Source organism: Trichosurus vulpecula, chromosome 2 (genome assembly GCF_011100635.1).
Source record: "Trichosurus vulpecula isolate mTriVul1 chromosome 2, mTriVul1.pri, whole genome shotgun sequence".
In the NCBI taxonomy this organism is placed as follows: domain Eukaryota; kingdom Metazoa; phylum Chordata; class Mammalia; order Diprotodontia; family Phalangeridae; genus Trichosurus; species Trichosurus vulpecula.
This window is the reverse complement of record NC_050574.1, coordinates 322,167,982-322,188,745: the sequence shown is the minus strand read 5'-3', so window position 1 is coordinate 322,188,745 and position 20,764 is coordinate 322,167,982.

Below are 20,764 nucleotides of genomic sequence, written 5' to 3'. Positions count from 1 at the left end.
AGCCTGGTTTGACTGGATTCATGAAAGGGAACCATATCCAATGAGGTCTGAAAGGTAGGTTGGGGCCAAGTAATAAAAGTTCTAAAAACTAAACAGAGGAGTTTATGTTTTATCCGAGAGGTACCAGGGAGTCGCTGCAGTTTATTGAGGAGGCAGCTAGGTGATTCAATGGATACAGCACTGGGCCTGGAGTCAGGAAGACCTTAGTTTAAATCTGGCCTCAGTTAAGCCACTTAACTCTATTTGTCTCAGTTTCCTTACCTGTAAAATGATCCGGAGAAGGAAATGGCAAGCCACTCTAGTATCTTAGCCAAGAAAACTCCATGGATATATTGGCATGTTATATAGTCCACAGAGTCAAAAAGAGATGGACACAAGAAAAACTGAACCACAACAGTTAATTGAGGGGGAGAATGACTTGATCAGATCTATAGGTAAAAAAATTATTTTGGCAGCAGTGTGTTAATGTACTAAAGTGGGGAAAGCCTTGATTTGGGTATACCAATTAGGAAGCTGTTATAATAATCTAGGGAAGAGGTCACGAGGGACTGAATGAAAGTGGTAGCTGTATGAATAAATAGAAGGTGTAATACATTGTAGATGTTATAGAGACAGAAACAGGAAGATTTGGTGGCTATGTGGGGTGAGGGAGTATGAATGCTGAGGATAAAGTCAGTTACAAACCTGTGAGGCTTCAAGAATAGGGGTGACTTTGAAAAAATAGGCAAATTTGGAAGAGGCATGGATTTGGGGAGAAAGATAAATGGGCTTAGTTTTGAGCACACTGACTTTGAAATATCTCCAAGACATCTAGTTTGAAATGTCCAATAGACAATTGATGATTACTGATTGAAGCTCAGGAAGCTAAGTGGTACAGTGGATAGAGTACTGGGCCTGGATTTGAGAAGAGTTGAGTTCAAATCCAGCCTAACATACTTCCTAGCCATGTGGTCCTGGAGAAGTCACTTAACACCTGTTGCTTCAGTTTCATCAACTATAAAATGAGGATAATACCTTTCAGAGTTTTGGTGAAGATAAACTGAAATATCTGTAAAGTAGTTATCATAGTACCTGGTACGTAATAGGTACTATATAAATACTGTTGTTATTGTTATGACTGGGGTTGATTTTATAGATCTATGACTCATTGGCATAACTGATGATATCAGCAAGAGAAAAGGTGTAGAGAAAGAAGAGTGTATAGAACAGTGTTTTGTTGAACACTCACAGTTAGGGATATGACATGGATGATGAATCAGGAAAGAAAAGTGAGAAGGAGTGATTAGAAAGATAAGAGAACCAGAAGAGAGTAGTGTCATGAAAGATCAGAAAGGAAAGGGTATCCAAGAAGGGAAGAAAACCTGGAAAACCTGCTTCACTATCAGGCTTCTGGAGTCAAACTTGGTCATTGCTTCGATCAGAGTTCTAAGGTCTTTCAAAGTTGTTTTCTTTTGCATTATTATAGTTACATAATTTTTTCTCCTGGTTTCCCTCACTTTAGGCTGACTTTGTTTACATAAGACCTTTCAGGCTCTTTGTATCTGCCTTTTTTATTATTTCCATAACAATAATATTCAATTATGTTCATGTGTTAAGCCATTCCCCAAGTGATAGGCACCCACATTGTTTTTAGTTCTTTGCCATAACAAAAAGGGATGCTATAAATATTTTTGTATATACAGGTTCTTTCACTCTGTCTTTGACCTCTTTGAAGGATATATCTGATATATAACAGGGTCAAAATTATGCACAGTTTTGTGACTTGTGGGACATAACTTCATACTGCTTTCCAAAATGGTTAGGCCAGCTTGAAGCTCCACTTACAATGTAGTTGTGTGCCTGGTCTGCCTCAGTCTTCCCAACCAACATGTATTTTTTTTCTTTAAATTTTGTATATTTTGTGTTCCCTACCCAATCTCCAATCCAATTCAACAACAACAAAAATGTCTGCTATGTGTTAGTGGGGTACAGCTCCATTTATTATGAAAAATAAAAGTTACACGTTGCACTCTTACATTGTATAAATCATTTCACTAAATCCAAGTTATTCCAAGAATAACATGGATTTAGTGAAATGATTTATACTCTAATTATTTATATAATTTATATATTTATACATGATTATTCACTGATAGAATATTTTCCACTTTTTACATTGTCCTAATGGTACTTATCTCAATGCCTGTCTATTCTTTTCCAGCTTTCTGAAAAACTAAATAGACATTTCAGCCCCCACCAAAAGTCTCTAAGCTCTCATGGTGTCATTTTAGGTTTTTAAGAGATACCTCAAAGTGGCAAAATGGCTTTAACATCCTCCCCGAAAATGAAGGCTGGCGTTCCAACGTATCTTCCCCCCTCCCCTCTTCCTCTCTTGTAAATCAGTGTTAGATTGGAGTGGTGATCAGAATGCAAGTTAGGAGTGGTGAGTAGAGGGCAAGAAAGTGATTATTTAAGAATTTGAAAGGGATGGAGAAATCTGGGTGGGGCAGAACCAGGCAGCTAGGCAGTTTTTACCCTGACCATCCCAGTTCCTTTTTTTCCCCAACTTCTAATACCATTCATGGGAAGGACATGATGAGTCATTTTTTCATTTTCTTAAAAGTAAGTAGAGGTGACTGGAGGGGGTGACAGGGAAGGCATTCATACATTTAAATATGGATCCACTAATGTTGTAATTATCAGTTTGCAGAACATCAGACAGAATGGGCTACAAGGAAATATGAAGGAAAAGATAGAGATGAAAGCAAAGAGACCAGAAAGGAAGAAAGAGACTTATAGAATAAGGGCGATAGAATCTCAATGTATGCCTACCTTAGAGTTTGTCTGCAAATTTGGTGTTCATACATGCCTCCCTCCACAACCCGAGTCAATATGGGTCAAGGTCTACTGCTGGGTCTAAAGGGATTTCACAGAAGAATTAGAAGATCCAATCAATGCTGAAAGTAATAGGTCTTTTTAATTTAACATGTTTAAGGGAAGGTCCAAAAGGGAAGGCCATGTGGCTTAACTAGAGATACTCAAGAGAGAAGGAAGTAGGGACAGTAAGGGAGGTAGGGCAGTCCACCAACCCTCTCACATTAGGCCTAGGACTGACATTTCCAATCAGGAACTACTATCAGATAAATTACGATGGTCCTTAGGCATGGTCAACTTCAGGCCATGGCAGGGATAGGGATTTGGGGATAGCATTGAAAGAAGCTACTCTCAGAATTTTATATACCATTAAATCTCTGTTTCTCTCTCTGTCTCTGTTGCTGTCTCTCTCTGTCTCTCTGTCTCTCTCTCCCCTCTGTCTCTCTGTCTTTCTGTCTCTCTCTGTCTCTGTCTCTCTGTCTCTCTCTGTCTCTCTGTCTCTCTCTCTCTCTCTCTCTGTCTCTCTCTCTCTCTCCCCCCCCCACCCCCCCTCTCTCTGTCTTTCTTCCCTAGGTTTTTCTTTAAGGAACTCAGGTAGCTCTCAGGTCGAGGCAGGTCCTCAGCTCAATAGTTGCATTGCCATTCTGAAATCAGAACAACTTAGTGGTTTTCCTTTTCCTTTTTGTGGGGGAAGAAGGAAAAGGTACTACTGCAGTTCCCAGCCCTGAGTTCACAGGAAGGGATACACTAATAAGATAAGAAAATGGAAGTTTCTAGCCCGAAACAGAGGATTCCAAATTTGAGGGAAAGGGAATGTTCCAGAAAGGGGACGGAGCAGAAGACAAGAGGTACCAGACAGGAAGAGTGGAGCATGGCCTTTTGGGGAAAGACTAAACCAGAAAAAATAAAGGTTCCTCAAGTCTGCCCCTAAAAAACACCTCACTTGCCACCTTAGTAAAGATTACCTGCTTTAACGTCAAATAAAATAATAATAAGATATTTTGGTCCCATTCTCAGCGTAAAATCTTGGATGCTGCCCACAATGAGTTGCATAAAAAACAACAGTCCTGGAGCCAGAGAGATACAGTATCCACAGTCAAACTGTCAAATTGCTGGAACAAAAACAAACAAACAAAATATTATCTGTTACAGAGTAAAGCGGGAGAGTAAGGGCAGTCATTTCTGTTCTTTTCACGCCATCTGTACAGGCAAGATATTGAGAATATTAACCTTTCTTTGGTAAACCTCACTCAGAAAAGTTGCTTCATGTTTATCCTTACTCTCCAATGCTATTTCCTAGAGATGTGTTGCTCTTAGATGTTTGTGGGCTCAAAATGTAGTTCAGGCAGTCCCCAACATAGAGCTGGGCTTTGTTCCAAAAGTTTGGAAATTGGTTGTTTGTAACCTAGATCACTTTTCCCCCATAAAAACAATGTTGCAAATGTTATGTTCCCAGGCTAGCTCACAAAAGCTTGTTAGATCTATAATGTAATAGTGATAACAGCTGAAGTACTGAGCGCTAGCAATGAAAAATAGGGAAGAGATGGAATCAAAGATAAAGGCAAATAGATTAAACAAGAAAGGACCTTAAATGCTAGGGAAAGCAGTTTTAATGAGAAAGGGAGACAAAAACTTTTCATATATTCTCAGGGGGGCTTTCAAATACGTCCAAGCACTTGATCTTTATTACTTTTGATTTCACTTCAAGAATTTCTTCTTTCCTTCCCTCCCTCCCTCCTTCTTTCCCTCCTTTGCTCCTTCCTTCCCTCCCTCCCTCCTTCCCTCCCTCCCTCCTTCCCTCCCTCCTTTTTTCCCTCCTTCCTTCCTTCCCTCCCTTCCTCCTTCTTTCCCTCCTTCCTTCCCTCCTTTCCTCCTTCCCTCTTTCCTTCTTTCCTTCCTTCCTTCCTTCCTTCCTTCCTTCCTTCCTTCCTTCCCTCCTTCCTTCCTTCCTTCTCTTGAGTACTGTGACACATAGTAAGCACATTGTGGAGTTGAAAACAACCTGCTAATTGATTTCTGAAGAGGGAGATCATTCTTGAAGTTGTAACCATTTCCTTGGTACAGCACTATTCTGCATGATTAGAATTACTTTTCGGAATGCAAATAAAATAAATAAAGGGAAAGAAATAGGGAAACAGAAATATGAGAGTGAATAGAAAGGCAAGAGTGGTTTTCTTCAGGTATCTTGGGACAAAGAAGAGATAGTGGGGAAAAAAAGACACCAAGAGAAGTGAGAAAGATGACCTAAGAAGGAATTAGTTTTGTTGTAAATGATAAAAGACTGAGGAAAAGGGTGGCGGGGTGGTTGATGGGTTTATGCTCCAATGAGCTAGAAAAAGAAATGGCAAACACTCCAGTACCTTTGCCAAGGAAACCCCAAATGGGGTCACAAAGATTCAGATATTGCTGAAAAATGACTGAACAAACACCTCCCCCTAGAGCAAAGCTAGGTGGCACAGTGAATAGAACATTGGACTTGGTATCAGGAAGACTCTTCATGAGTTCAAATCCAGCCTCAGACACTTACTGTGTGACCCTGGGCAAGTCACTTAACCCTGTTGGCTTTAGTTCCTTTCTGGAGAAGGAAGTGCCAAAGTACTCCAGTATCTTTGCCAAGACAACTCCAAAATGGTGTCATGGAGAGTCTGAAATGACTGACCAACAACAACAACACATCTCCCACTGAGGAGGAAGAAAGGAGGAGGTAGGGAAGAGAAAGCAGCTCAGAAATTTCCCTTGCTCACCACCAGATGGCAACATCTTCCCTGGAAAGCTTGGTGGTCATCTTCCAGATATTAAGGGAAGTCCTCCAAGTCTTAGGAGAGGTGAATGTAGCCTTCCATATGGAGGGTGGAGGCAAGCAATGGAAGGAAGCATTGTGCACTTATATATTGCACATAAGGGAAAAACCTAGACATTCACAAATTCATTAATATTTGAATTAATTTTTCCCCCAACATTTTTTTCTTCCAACTGTTTCTAGACCTGTATAAAGTATTTTATAGTAGGAGAGAATTTAAGAATTTACCTGTGTAAAGTATTTTATGAAAGTCATATTGATCAATCACCTGCTTTTTTCCCTAATAAGTAATTATTTTTTACAGAAAAGTGAATGATTTTGACTATAATTTCAATGTTTAAGATAGTATCCCTGTTGGACCAACTCTAGGGTGATGGATCAATTCACTTCAATAAATATTTATTAAGCATTTGCTATGTGCAACACATTTTGCTAGACAAAGTGAAGTGAAGAAGGTACAAGATTTTGATACAGGTTCTCTGTCCTCAAGGAGCTTATCAATGAATAAGAGAAATATATGCTTATATAAATAATTGCAATATACTGTTCTTTCATTAGCCTAACTAAATACATATATCCATAGAGCTTATTTGATATCTTCGCCTTGTGGAAATTCAGAGTTTCCCATGGGATTCTACCCATACCCCCCCACACACAAGACGCATATATATACATATATACACAATAAGTGTATATATATATATGTGCGTGTGTGTGTGTACATATATGCTGTATAGTATGAAGAATGCAGCCATACATCCTGGATTTTCCAAGGCAATCTTTTTTCAAAAGTACATTTTAAATAAGGTTGTGCAAAGGAAATATCCCTTTGTTAGACCATATATCTCAATTTTTAATTTGGAAAATTTGGTGATTATCCGTACAAAGGGAATATAAGGAAGAACTTGAATGTTTCTCAGGCCCTTTGATATGTAAGTTAGGAGACTGTCAGAAGAGAGCAATGAAACCTTGCAAGAAGACATTCTTGGGAAATCTGAGTACTCTTCCTCAGCTAAGGATATGTAGGAACTGTGTTCTGGCTCTGTGCCCAGCCAAACAGAGCCTAAAAGTAGCTGAGAATGTGACACTGTGTGATGGTGTATATTGTTTCCCCGAGTCAATCTAGAGATCTCTGAGCAAAGTCTCTAAAGAGATGTGACTTTTCCAAACCTGTCTAACCTTGTCTCTTCAGGTTTGATCTAATCTTTTTTCTATTTGCCTTTTCCATTTTATCACCTGAATCTCAGCTCTCCAGTTTTTCTCATGATGACCCTTCTCTCCCTTTCTCTGTCTCCAACAATTTCATAGCTCCTTCATACTTAAGTCCATGTTTCTCACCTCTTTTCCTGGTTCTGGTGTCTCGCTCCAAACCTAGTGCTGCCAAAACTCCAATAGCTGATCCCAGCTGTCTAGTGGTCCTCCATCAATATATCCCTGCTCATTACTACTAATACCACTTGGCAAGTGGCAACTATATCACCATGGCAGGTGCCATATTTAAAGTGGAAGTGTTTGGGGGGTGGGAGGGTGGGGGAACAAACATTACCTAAAAAAAAACATAATATGGTGGCATTCTGGGCATCTCTCCAAGGAAATTGCTTTCATGCTCAACTCAACTTGTTATCATGAGAGAAAGTGTGGTATTGTGGAAAAGATTTTATTTAGAGTCCAAAAAGACCTGTGTTTGAATCCTACCCTGCCTCTGATACTTATTAGCTCTGGGACCACAGGCAAGTTATATAACTTTCCTTCATATGTAAAATGGAGATCATAATACATGTAGTGCCTACTTCACAAGGTTGTTATGAAAAATTTATACATGTTTTGCAAACCTTAATCTATAATATAAATGTCAGATGTCATTGTTTTCATAACAGCCCTTTACAAACAGAAATCGCAATCACTATAATGGCTATAACTTTGACCCACGTAGGGATACCCAGTCTCTAATGGAAGCCCCCAATAAAACCTCCATTTACTTGCTTACCACCCTGCAAATGCTCAACAAATATTTCTTGAATGAATAAGGGAGGGAGAGAATGAATGAATAGAGGAGGATTCCGGGAGCTTTAGACCACAAATCCCAGATCTTGGACCCTAATACTCATCCACAGCTAGACTTCAAATAAAGTCTTTAGCAGTGGCCAGGTTATTAGAATGAATTTTGGCTAATGGCCAGACAGAAAAAAGCAACTAGAAAATCCACAAATTACCCTCTGTTTATACTTCAAACAAGATGATTGTTTGGTTTCTTTACCTAAAAGATTGTGGCTTATTTACAGATCATTAGTGACTATTAATAAATTAAATTGTGTTTGAATTTCACAGGCTTCATAAGCCTTAACTAGGTCCAGGAATCACTTTTATATGGAAACACATCTGATTAAGTTATAAAGCCTAGTTTAGAATGGCATGAAGCCTACACAATAGAAACATAAACAGTAGGGTAAGTATTCATCTACAGATTGTTCCTCACAGGAGACTTTAGGAAGTACTTGGTCTTTAGTCATAAGAGAAGGCTTTCCCTTCAGGGTGGATTGAAGATGACAGAGACAGGAGACAGACGGGATAAGAAAATAAAGAGGCAGAAGTAAGGAAGGGATGATAAGGGCCTAGATTAGGCTGATAGATGTTAGAATAGAAAGAGGTCATAAAACCATAGATTAAGAAGTAGAAAGAACCTGGGGATCATCTAGTCCAACTCCCGCATTTTGCAGATGAGGAAACTGAGGCACAGATAGGTACCTTATGGTACTATGCTAACCAATGGGTGGTGGCAGAAGCAGGATACTGACCAAGAACTTTTTTTTTTGGAAGGGGGAAGGCAGGGCAATTGGGGTTAAGTGACTTGCCCAAGGTCACACAGCTAGTAAGTGTGTCAAGTGTCTGAGGCCGAATTTGAAATCGGGTCCTCCTGACTCCAGGGCCAGTGCTCTACTCTCTGCGCCACCTAGCTGCCCTCTGACCAAGAACTTTTGATGCCAAATCTAATGCTTTCTCCATGGCATTATGCTGTGAAGTAAGAGAGATTGTGATGGAGAATTTGGCCAAATAATCAGATGTGAGAAATGAAAGGTAAGGATGGAATCAAATGAGCCTGGGTGCCTGGGAAAATGGCACAATGATTTACAATAATTGAGAAGTCAGCAAAAAGAGCTGATTTAGGGGGTAGTGCATAGCAAACTTCATACTGCTTTTTCTCCATGTGTCACCTAAGTGATCTTACCCACGGTCAGGCAACAAACACTTATTAAGCACCTACTATGTGCCAGGCAAGAACAGTCCTTTCCCTCAAAGAGTAGTTCCTGTCCTTCTCACAATCAAATAACAAAGGCCATATGCAAAAAAAAATGCATAAATAAGATCTATACAGGATAAATTGGAAATAATCAACAAAGAAATGGCACTAAGCATTAAGGAAGATCAGAAAAGGTTTCTTGTAGAAGGTGCGATTTCATCTGGAATTTGAAGAGAGCTAGGGAGGCCAAGAGACAGAGACGAAGAGGGAGAGAATTTTAGATATAGGGGATAGCCAGGGAAAATTCACAGTCAGGAAAAAGTGTATCTTGTGCAAGGAATAGCAAGGAAGTCAGAGTCAGAGGGGAGGAAAGGGTAAACAGATTAGAAAAGTAGGAGGGAGCCAAAGAGAGTTCTATATTAGATCCAGGAGGAAATAGGGAACCAAATGAGTTTGTTGTTGCTGTTGTTTTTATAGGGTATTGGATAACATGGTCAGACCTGTGCTTTAGGAAGATTACTTAGATATCTAAGAGGAAGATGAATTGTAGCAAGGAGAGACCGGTGAGAGAAGATCAATTAGAGGCCTACTGCAATAGTCCAGGCATAAGGTGATAAGGGCCTGCATTAGGATGTTGGCAACATCAGAGGAAAGATTTGGGGTATATATGAGGGATATTGCAAAGGCAGAATCAATAGAACTTGCAAAAGATTGGATGTGGGGAGAGGCAATGAGAGAGAGAGTGAAGAGTGAAGAAAGACACCTTGATTGTAGTGTGGCCGTACCCTCAACAATAACAGGAAAGTTAGGAAGAAGAGAAAGCTTGGGGGGAAAGATGAGCTCAGTTTTTGACATGTTGAGTGTAAGACGTTTATGGGATATCTAATTCATAATGTCTAATAGGCAGGTAGAGATTCAAAACTTGAGAGAGTTTTGTTGTTGTTCAGTTATTTCAGTTATGCTTGACCCCATTTAAGAAATTCTTGGCAAAGATAACTAGAGTGTTTTGCCATTTCCTTCTCCAGACTATTTTACAGATGAGGAAACTGAAGCAAACAGGGTTAAGTGATTTATCCAGGGTCATACAGCTAGTAAGTATCTGAGTTCAGATTCGAACTCAGGTTTTCCTGAATCTAGGCCTGGTGCTGTATCTACTGTGCCACCTAGCTGTCTGGAGACAGGTTAGGGATAGGCAAGTAAATATGAGAATCATGACAATAGAGATAATAATTGAGTCCACGGTAGCTGAGATTACCAAGTGAAATAGCATAGAGGGGGCAAAAAAAGAAGAGGGACTAGGACAGAGCCTTGGGGGACACCCACAGTTAGTGGATATAACCCGAAGGAAGATCCAGTAAAGAAGACACAGAAGAAATAGTGAAATAGGTAGGAAAAGAACCAAGACAGAGTAATGTTGAGGAAATCTAAAGAAAAGAAAGTATCAAAGAGAAGAGGGTTATTGACAGTGTAACAGGCTTCAGAGAAGAGAATAAAGGTGAGGAATGAGAAGAGGCTGTTAAATTTGGCAATTAAGAGATCATTGGATGAGTACCTGGCACATAGTAGGCAGTTAATAAGTGTTTACTCATTGACTGATTCATCTACTTCCAATTTTATTAGTCTGTGAAAGACAGCTTAGCTTATCATATGAAATGTCTCCATGTTTAGAAACTTTATTGGAGTCTCTCAGCTTGAAAACCCCAACAGTTGAATGAGTCTGTGACCTCATCAATGTGAGTGGTCCTTCCAACAATTCAGATCATTCAAACAAATCAGATTGATGCCTACCTATCCTGTTTGGCTCTTTTCTGGTTCCTCCTGAGTACACCTTCTTCACTTTCTAGTGACAACAGAATACCAGTGTAGGATATAGCTGCTCATCGGTTATCCCTCACTCTGGTCAGAAGACACTTTTGTCATCTATTTCATTCATACATGTCTTTGATATCATGTTTTACTCCACTTCTCCTTCATAATTCCTTGTTTGTAATGTGCTTCTCCTGCCCATGCCCACCCTGAGCCTCTACATTGCCTTTAAGGGACCTTCAATTTAATTCTTCAGAGGCCATAGTGTTCTGTACAGCAACATCAGAAGAATATTACAATGAAAAAAGATGGACTTCTAAATGGATGGGAGAAGCTTGGGGCTGTTAAAAAGAACTTTGGAATTTCCCAAAGGCAATTCAACCCACTCTCTTCTTACTGTTTTATATGAACACTCTTTCTACCACTCAGAGGGAGATATAATTTGTTTCAAAGGAGTTGGTTTTATAAGGGTTTTAATTCCTTCCATTTTTAAAAAAATGGGCTCATCTAGCTTGTGGAAAAGACTTTTAAAACTCTGTACTGAATACAGTTAGAGTATTTATATCTCTGTGAGAAATTTGAACCAGAGAGCCCACCTTCAGATGATGTCACCCAACTATACAAAGGCATTCATTTCTTCCTTGCTCAGAGTTGAAAGCTGTATTAATCACTCCCTCCATTAGTTCCCCCACTGCTTCAGCCCTAAGTAATTGAAGACCTCTACACATCTTGAGCTGAAGCTGCCCATTACCTGGGATAGTTAATAAGAAATTCACCTTCACTCCCCGACACAAATGAATTCTAGTCAGTTCATTCTCACAGGAAATAAATTTAAAAATGGAAATTAAAGAAAACAATTGTTGGAAAAGGTAATATCATGTCACCCCTGAATTCTGGCTCAGAGAGGAATATATTACCTAGCCCAGAACTAGTGCACTTTCTCAGATACCTTTCTAATGCCAGTACTTTGCAATATCCCACAATGCCTTGCCATTACGGGTGCTGCACAGATAATCCTGATATCTGCCTGCTTTGTCTATATCTTTCATACCACTGGGCTACCTTTCTACTCCAGCTCTGGAACCCCCTGATACCTTTCCTAGGTATAAAGTGGAGGTGTTTTAGATAATCAATATTCGGCTCACAGCCTAAGCCCCTATCCAATACGTTATTGCCAGGCTATAGAAGAAACAAATAAATCTAGTAGTAAGAACATTTAATTAAGACGCAAAACAACATAAATAACAAAGAAATAAATCAAGTAGTGAAAACATTCCTTGCATTCATATACACAAATGTGTTCAATTTTTTATCACTCTAGGGGAATTATAATCTATCCTTTAATTCCTACTACGGGCTCTTTCTCTTACTCACTTCCAATTCTCCACCCTGCCTCCCAACAACTCCCACCCTGAATTTTTTGGGATAGACTGAAAAAGAGTTGAAGCTTTTTGTCTTGCTTTAACATTATTAGAATCCAGCTCTAGCTCATAGATCTGAGGACATCATGGCCATAACCCTCCAGGGGCTTCCCTATTGTCTTCTTCCCTGACCATAGCTTTTCTGCTCACCTTACTCATTTATGCCACCCTTGTGGTTCTTACAACCCGTTTTCTTAATTCTGCTTTCATGTTTGCCCCTCTACTCACTACCCTGGGTTGCTCAGGACTTCTAAGTCACTGTTTTCCATGGCTCCTTTACCTCCATCTCCATGAAGCTTTCCTCAGGTTCTCTTTTCTTATTGTTGATGCCACCAGGGCCCTAAAGTCCCAGTTTTTTTAAACCCCCTGCTTGGTAGTGTACAATCCAACCATCAGAGCCCTTGCCTGATACTATCGTTGCACTGTGACTACATGTACAGTCCTCTAGGATATACAAACCAAAGAATTCTGCCCAATCTCTGATGCCATCTGAGCACTGTTGTTGTTTGTCCTTCATTCTCAAAAAGCACTAATGACATCAGGGGCTGATGTCTTGACTTGCAAGTGAATTGGATTCCAGAGAGGCAGAGCTGTGCAAAGTCATCAGCCTCACTCTCTCTTCCAGAGTCATCAGAGTCCAGTGGCAAGACATAGGTCAGAATGATTGGTGATGGCCCCAGACACAGTGAGAGACCTTAGCCTTTTTAGCCTAAGGTCTTTCCCAGGTCTCAGTTTGCCTGACTGAGCACTAAGCATTTAAGGAAATTAAGTTCTAGGTATTTTTCTCTTTGGTTAAGGCCACTACATTTGCAAAGTTAACACTACTCTTTCTCAAACATGAACTATTACTACCCAAGAACTATCCCTACACACACACACACACACACACACACACACACACACACACACTAATTTCACTAACTTAATCATGGAGCACTAGTTAACTGAGAGGAGCTCAAGTTGGTGTCAAGTATCAGGCAGGTAGTCAAGAAGCATGTATTAAGCATTTACTATGTGGCAGAAGCTATGCTAAACACTGAGGATACAAAGAAAGGCAAAACCATGGTCCTGCCCTCAAGGAAATTACATTCTAGTGGAGAAGACAACATAGAAAAATCATACATGCAATATATACAAAGTGTGAATAGAAGGTGATTTGAGAGGGAAAATATTAGCAATCAGGACTAGAGGCAGGAGGCAAACCTGTAAAGGCTTATTGCAGAAGGTGGAATTTGAACTGTCTCGAAGGAGGCGAAAGGCAGAAGAGACGAAGGAGAGTATTCCAGGTATGGGACAGTGAGTGGAAAAAAAAAGTCATGAGATGGAATACTTTATGAGAGAAAGACTAAGAAAACCAGTGTCTCTGTATCATGGTGCACTACAAGGGGAGTAAAGCATTATCCTACTAGAAAGATAAGAAGGGGCCAGGCCATGAATGACTTTAGAAGACAAGCGGAGGAATTTATATGTAATCCTGAAGGTCATAAGAAGCCTTTGGAGTTTATTGAGTAAGAGGATGATATGGTTAGACCTCAGCCTTAGGTAGAATATTTCAGCAACTGTGTGGACTGGCTTAGGGAGTGATGTGAGGCAAGGAGACCAGCCAGAAAGCTATAAGAATAGTCTAGGTGTGAGGCGATGAGGTCCTGAACCAAGATATTGGCTCTGTGGCAAAGAGAAGGAGATATACGCAAGACGTGAAGGTAGAAACAAGAAGACTTGGCAACAGACCAGATATGAGAAAGAAGAATCCAAGATGACAGAGAGGTCACAAGTTTGAGTGACCAAGAGTATGGTGACTGATCTTAACAGTAATAAGAAAGTTGGAAGAGGAGAAGATTTGGACGGAATTATTGTGAGTTCTGCACATGTTGAGTTGGAGATTTCTTACAGAATTGGTGATTCATGACTGGAGATAAAAAGAAATGTTAGTTCTGGATTTTAAAAAAAACTTGAAAATTATTTGCCTAGAGATGATAACTGAACCCATGGGGGCTGATGAGATCACCAAGCAAGATATAGTAGTATAGATGGAAGAGTGAAATAAGTCTTGGGGGTGACCCATGGGAAATGGGTATGGCCTGGTTGATGAATTAGCAAGAGATACTGAGAAAGAACAGTAAGACAGGTATTGGGTAAACCAGGAGAGAGTCGTGTCACAAAATATCCCAGAGAAGGTGGTAGAAGGCATCTGAGCGATATAAAATAAGGAGAGAAAGAAGCTCTCAGACAATGGCCTCAGGGTTTTCCCAGAAGCATGAGGACAGGTCCTAAGCTGAGAGGATGGGAAAAGGGGGGACGTGAGAAGCTGGGGAAGGAATGAAAATCCTTGTGATAGCTGTTGGGGTGAGTGAGTAGTAAATTGATTAGAGAGATGTAAAAGTATTGCCTCCTTTCAGAAGGTCCCATTGAGATCATGTAATAAATTCATAGTAGACCTAGACAGTGTGGTTTCACTATTTTTTTCCAGCTACATTCAGCAGCATAAAAATAGAAGTGAAGGCAGCAGACAGTGGGAATGATCCAAAGTTGAGGTTTGGAAACAAGGAATTTGATTGTAAAGGATAGTGTAGTGATGAACTAATTTACTACAGGGTTAGGATAGGGCAGGAAGGACAGGACAGCCAGTACAACAGTGGCCTTGGAAAGAACTGAGATGTGGAGAACTGAGAAATGGAGAGGAGGTCACAGTAAGGACAAAGAACAGAGTTAAGGGTTTTAAGGCAGAAGAAAGATGGAATCAGAAAAGATTAGGATTGCCTAAAGGAATTTCAGAGTTCATGAAGATGAAAGTGGAACATTTGTGAGTGATGACAAGATCAAAGGAAAGATGATCTCTGTGTGTAGTGGAGATACAATGGAGTAGGTCATATGAACTGGGTAGACTGAGGAAATGATAAGTTAAGGAATTTGGAGGAGTTTTAATATTTATTTAGTATGATGGCTTGAGTTGAGGTGGGGAGTCTGTGAGCCAGGCATTAAATTCATTAAGCAAAGAAGGAGAATGTTCTAGGGGTCTGGTAAATAATAAATACCAGAATCTTGATTGGACAGCTAGGTGGTGCAGTGGATAGAGCATTGGATCTGGAGTCAGGAAGACCTGACTTCAAATCTGTCCTCAGATTTTTACTAGCTGTGTGACCCTGGGCAAGTCACTTAATCCTGGTTGCCTCAGTTCCCCATCTGTAAAATGAGCTAGAGAAGGAAGTGACAAACTACTCCAGTATCTTTGCCAAGAAAATCCCAAATGAGGTCATGAGGAATCAGACAGGGCTGAAAAATAGCTGAACGACAACTGAAAAATCTTGCTTAGACAATAATTTGGATTGAATGAACCTCACAGGAGGAGAGGTTGCTGGTTAATGGTAGTAGAAGGAGAGACTGGAAGTCACAATGGGAAACAAAGAGTATTCTGACTTCCTCATCACAACTAGCGACTTGGGGATTGTGAGATACGAGTGAAAGTACAACCAGTACTGGTAAGGGTTGGCAGGGATGTAGAGTCAACAGTATAAAGTCAGGTAACAGAGAGAACCAGAAATGGTGAGAGCGAAAAGGGAAAGGTTGAAGATGAAAGCAAGTCTGTCAGTTATAGTATAAGAATTCCAGAGGACAAAGTGGAAGAGGCTGATAGATCTGAAGTAGGACATATGGGTGGGGATAAGTTTTAAGGAAATGAAATCAAAAGAGAGGGCAGTAGGAGATGAAGAATGGGATTTGTATATCACAAGTGAGTTTGGGGGATCAAAATCATTATTGTTGCTGTGGTTCAGTTATTTCAGTGGTGTCCATCTCTTTGTGACCTCATTTAGGGGGTTGAAGGGAAGGGAAGGAAAAAGTAGATTTGCATGCTAATTCAATAAAAATGCTTTTCTCAAGCATTCTTGATGAATGGACCTTGTGGTCAAGGCCTAGGTATTTCTCTTAGTTTATTAATGCTATCCAAACTGATGGCATAGAAAGACATTAGAGGACAAAATATCTTAATATGTGTTAGCTTTGCAAACATCTCATAAGATAATGTTATTCTTGTCTAGTCTAAAGGTTCTTTCTCTTTCATAATAACTCAATCCATTTTCAGTAAGGAGAAACAATAGTTGGCCAATGTTTTCCTTTATTATATCCCTTCAAAAACTTGAAAACACCTTTAAATCATCTGTCAATCTTATGAACTTCAGACTATATTTTACATACTTTCACAATCACACCAGTGCTCTACCACCACTCGAATGGCTCTCTATTCACGCTCCCTATATGTAATCTGACATGTCTTTTGTATATTATAACTAGTAGTAATAAGAACCAGCTATTACCCTGAGTTTTGTCCTTCAGTTTTGTTGGCTAAAAGTTTGATAGAAAGTTCTTAGAAAGGAATGCCAAGGGGCAGCTATTCAAGAATAGTTTGGATGTTAGGATTAAGACTAATTCAACAGGTTGTGGGTTATTAAGTAGCTTTGAAAGCTACAATGGAGACAAACATTTCTGAAAAAGCAAAAAACTCAGCAATAGCGAGTGTCTATTTCTGTGTAATTCTTGCTAAGGGAGGGGATGAATTAGAAAAAAATCAAAGGTCAAGGGAATCCATGGAAGGAAAATAAAACAAAACAAAATGAATACATTAAAGATCTTAAGAGAAGGGGAAATTCAAAACCATACAAAAAATAACTGTTAGAAAATGTTGATGAAACATCAGTAAGTAGGACTGATACATGAAGAAAATTTAAGAAGGGAATCTAAGAAAACAGGAAAATATTGCATCAAAGTTCAAGAACAAATTATATAATTGCATAGACACACAAAAAAAGCAAACATGAGGCTATATGAAACAAAATTTCTTCTCTCTAAAACTATACCTTTTCCCAATTCCCATCATTGTCACCACTGTTGTCCCACTCCCTTAGGTAAGTGTTGATTTTTGCTTCTTTACCACTATTTTTAAACAACCATGGCGTTATCTTATTTTGCAATTTACATGGTTGTATGAACTGCCTCCCACCCTCCATAGCCAACATCGTGTTCTAGGCACCCATGACCTCAAGCCTAGATTATATACAGCAAAAGCCTCCCAACCTGTCTTCCAAGTTCCAGGTTCTCTCCATTCCATTCCATCCTGCCCAAAGTGGCCAAGAAGTGGGGCTTTTTTGTCCATTTTTTATGGACAAATTTGTCCAAATTTTTGTGATTTCACTGGTATAGGGAACTTCTGGTGATAAAATTCTTTCTACCAATATAAATAAAAAATTGTTCAGAAATTTATAATCTCAGACAGTTTCCTCTGTGGAAATTATTTCCTCCAGTTTACAAAACTAATACTTGTTAAAAGCAAGACCAGGGCCTAGGTCTTCCAGAGTCTTAAGCTATTTCTCTCTTCATTATACCACACTCAATGTCAGGATAATCTCCTAAAGTGAATTTATTCACTTACCTTGATGCTTAAAAATCTTTGGTGCTTTCCCATGGTCTTATCCTATCAAATTTAACTATCTACACTCTACACTTACCATTTTCCAAAGGGATATTGATCTAAAGTTGGAAGGGGCCTCAGAAACCATCTAGTACAACTTCTTCCTTTACAAAGGAGGAAACTAACACCTGGGGAGGTAAGGTTGATTTATCTGAAGTCACAGATATAGTTATTCTCAGAAGCAGTATCTGAACCCAGGTCCTCCTACTTCTCAGCCAACGCTCTTTTTTTTTTTCTGCGCTATGATATCTAATTCTTTAATCTCATCTTTAGTTGCTATCTAACGTCTTGCTTCTATTCCAGACAAACTGATCGGCTTGCTGCTTCACACATACAACTTCCTATGTGAGGCAGCTAGATGGCTCAGTGGATGGAGTACTTGGCCTGGAGTCAGAAAGACTTGAGTTCACATCCAGCCTTGGATACTTTCTAGCTGTGTGAACCTGAGCAAGTCACTTAACTTCTATCTGCCTCAGGAGAAGGAAATGGCAAACCAGTATCCTTGCCAAGAAAATCCCACGGACACTATTGTCATATTACAGTTCACAGGGTCACAAAGAGTTGAACATATCTGAACAACATGTGAAAATAGTCAGATTACCTGGGCTGGAAGACTGGTTCTGCTCCCCACTATCCGTGTAATCACTGCTTAGTCATTTAAGCTCCATAGGTCTCAGTTGCCTCATCTGTAAAAATATAGGGGAAGAATAGATCCTCTCTAAGGGCATTTCCAGGTCTATATCCAATATATTTGGGTCTTTCTGCTTTGGATGAATGGATGACCACTCCTTTCCTTTATAACATTACACACTTACATACACTTGCACACACATACATATACTCCTTTGCACCAATCTATGTTAATTCAAATACTTTAAGATTCACTGTTGTCAAGAAGTTTTCCCAGAAAAACTTTGCCTTGTTTCACACCTTACCTATGGAAAAGATCCTTTACCCTGCATTTCTTCACATTTGGTTCTTCAATTAGTAGTGCCTTGTTTTTACACTTGACATGTTACTTTGACATTCTATAGTCATTTCCTATGTATATATTTTATATATGTATTTTATCTCATGAATTAATTTTAAGTAAATACCATATCTCCTCCTTATTTATTGGGGGTCTCTGCACACAGTGGGCACTCAATAAGTGCTTTTAAAATAAAATACCATGTTGATGAGAGCCAGGCCTATGGGTACTGGCCCTCTTGGGACAGTTTGTTTGAAGAGCTTTGAGCTCTGTCATTGCTGAGACTTCTGCCTTGGGTTAATATCCCTCAGTATATTCTTCATTGGTGCATAATCTTCAAAATAACCTCTGGTCTATGTGCCTGAGGCCTAAAGGAATCAGATGTGGAGACCTAATGAGAATCAGGCAAGGAGTCAAAAAGAAATGGAAAATGCTTGGTGTCTCATTTCTGGCGCTTTTTTGTTAGATTTTCATGAGAGTCTGTGTCTGTGGGGAAAACTTGAAGTGTATTTTGCAGGGAATTGCTTTGCTTAGTTTTAGGGGGGTACACGAGACAGAAGGGGCTGGGCATTAGCAGAGCCAATGAAAATATTGCTAGCCAAAGAGAATGTTTGTGGCCAAACAGTTTTCTGGAAACGGCTCCCAGGGTTGCTGGGTAAGACCTGGCTGCAAAGAACAGGAGGCTCTTTCACCCTGTAGGACTGGTTCTAAACTGCAGAATTCCTGAGCTGTCCCCTGTCAGCAAAGTGCTGAGACAACAAACTTAACCTCTCTGTCCACCGTGAGCCTATCAGCCATGGTTATTAAATCCCACAAAAGGGAGAAGAGGAGAAGTGAATAGGGTTGAAAGAGAAAGCACTTTCCCCATTTGGATTGCCTCCTACAGAACAGGACCTGCCGGTGAAAGGCAGGGAGTGTAATTGCTGGCCTGAAAGAAAAAGAAAAACTATAAAAGGAAAGAAAGAAAGAGGGGGAAAATTGATAATGAACAATTTATCCTCAGAGCTAACAGTTAATTAATTCTGAAAATATCTGTCAGGCTAATAGAAGTGGGGGGGTGGGGGTGGAGGGCTATGCCACATACACAATTAATAAAATAATAATAACAAAAAGGGAAAGAAAAAAAGATTTTTTAAGGTGTTACTATCTTCTTACAGGCTGGGCCCTTGGCTTCCCAATGTCATTTTCAACACAATTTTTTTTTCCCTTCGTCTCTTTTCAGAAATTGTTCTCATGAATGATTTATATATGTCTAGTTATCTGGAGTGATTTCTATGGACCCGGGCGCATTGCTGCATAATTGTTAATTTTAACGCCATAATAGCTTCAGATGGAGGAAGAGATTAGGCATTTATTGCACAATTAAATGAAACATACTTGAGAAACACAAAGGGTTCCCGTAATTATTTCAGACCATTAATAAAATGGGCATTAAATTATATGGGACACAAAAGGGAAAGGAAATAGATTTTCATTACAGCAATAGAAGCTGAGAGTAGTAATAGATCCTTGTTGAATTATCTTTCTCTCTCTCTGAAATTAATTGTTGCCCAGCTTATTTCAAAGCAAAATAAAGGAGAAAAAAAAAAGTGTTTTAAAGACCCTCTGATGAAAGGGCTTTGTTTGATAGGGACAATAGCCAGTGATACACTCCAAAAAACAAGGTAATCTTGGATTTGGGCTCCCTGCCTTTCAGGCCTGAGGACTTTAAAGGAGTTCCATTCAGCAGAAAAGGATTTTCCCTACCCCCACCCAACCCCACCTCACAACTGATGGTTCCAGCAGAAGAGAGAGAAGGCAATGAGGCCCAGAATGTGTTGGTCACCAGACCCTCCCTCCAAAGTATCCAAAAATGGAAAAATGGGTAAATACACAGAGATTGGGAACAGTAGTATCACAAGACTCATAAATGTCATGAGTAGAGATGAAAATACCACTTTCAAAGCTTCTCCAATTTTAAGGGAAAGCCATCCATTGTGCCAGTCCCTCTTGTGGTCTCTAAGGTGCCTTTGCATATCCGTAGTCATGATGACACTGGCAGACCACCATTTTGTAATTTGTGTAGTTAGTTGGCATTATCCCCTTAATACTTCTTTCTTTCCTCATCTTTCTATCCTGCATCAGGTTTGCCAATCCATCTCCTACAGAAATATTTATCAGAAGCACAGAAGCATCATACAAAAAGAAGAAAGTGCTTTATAAAGCACTGAGA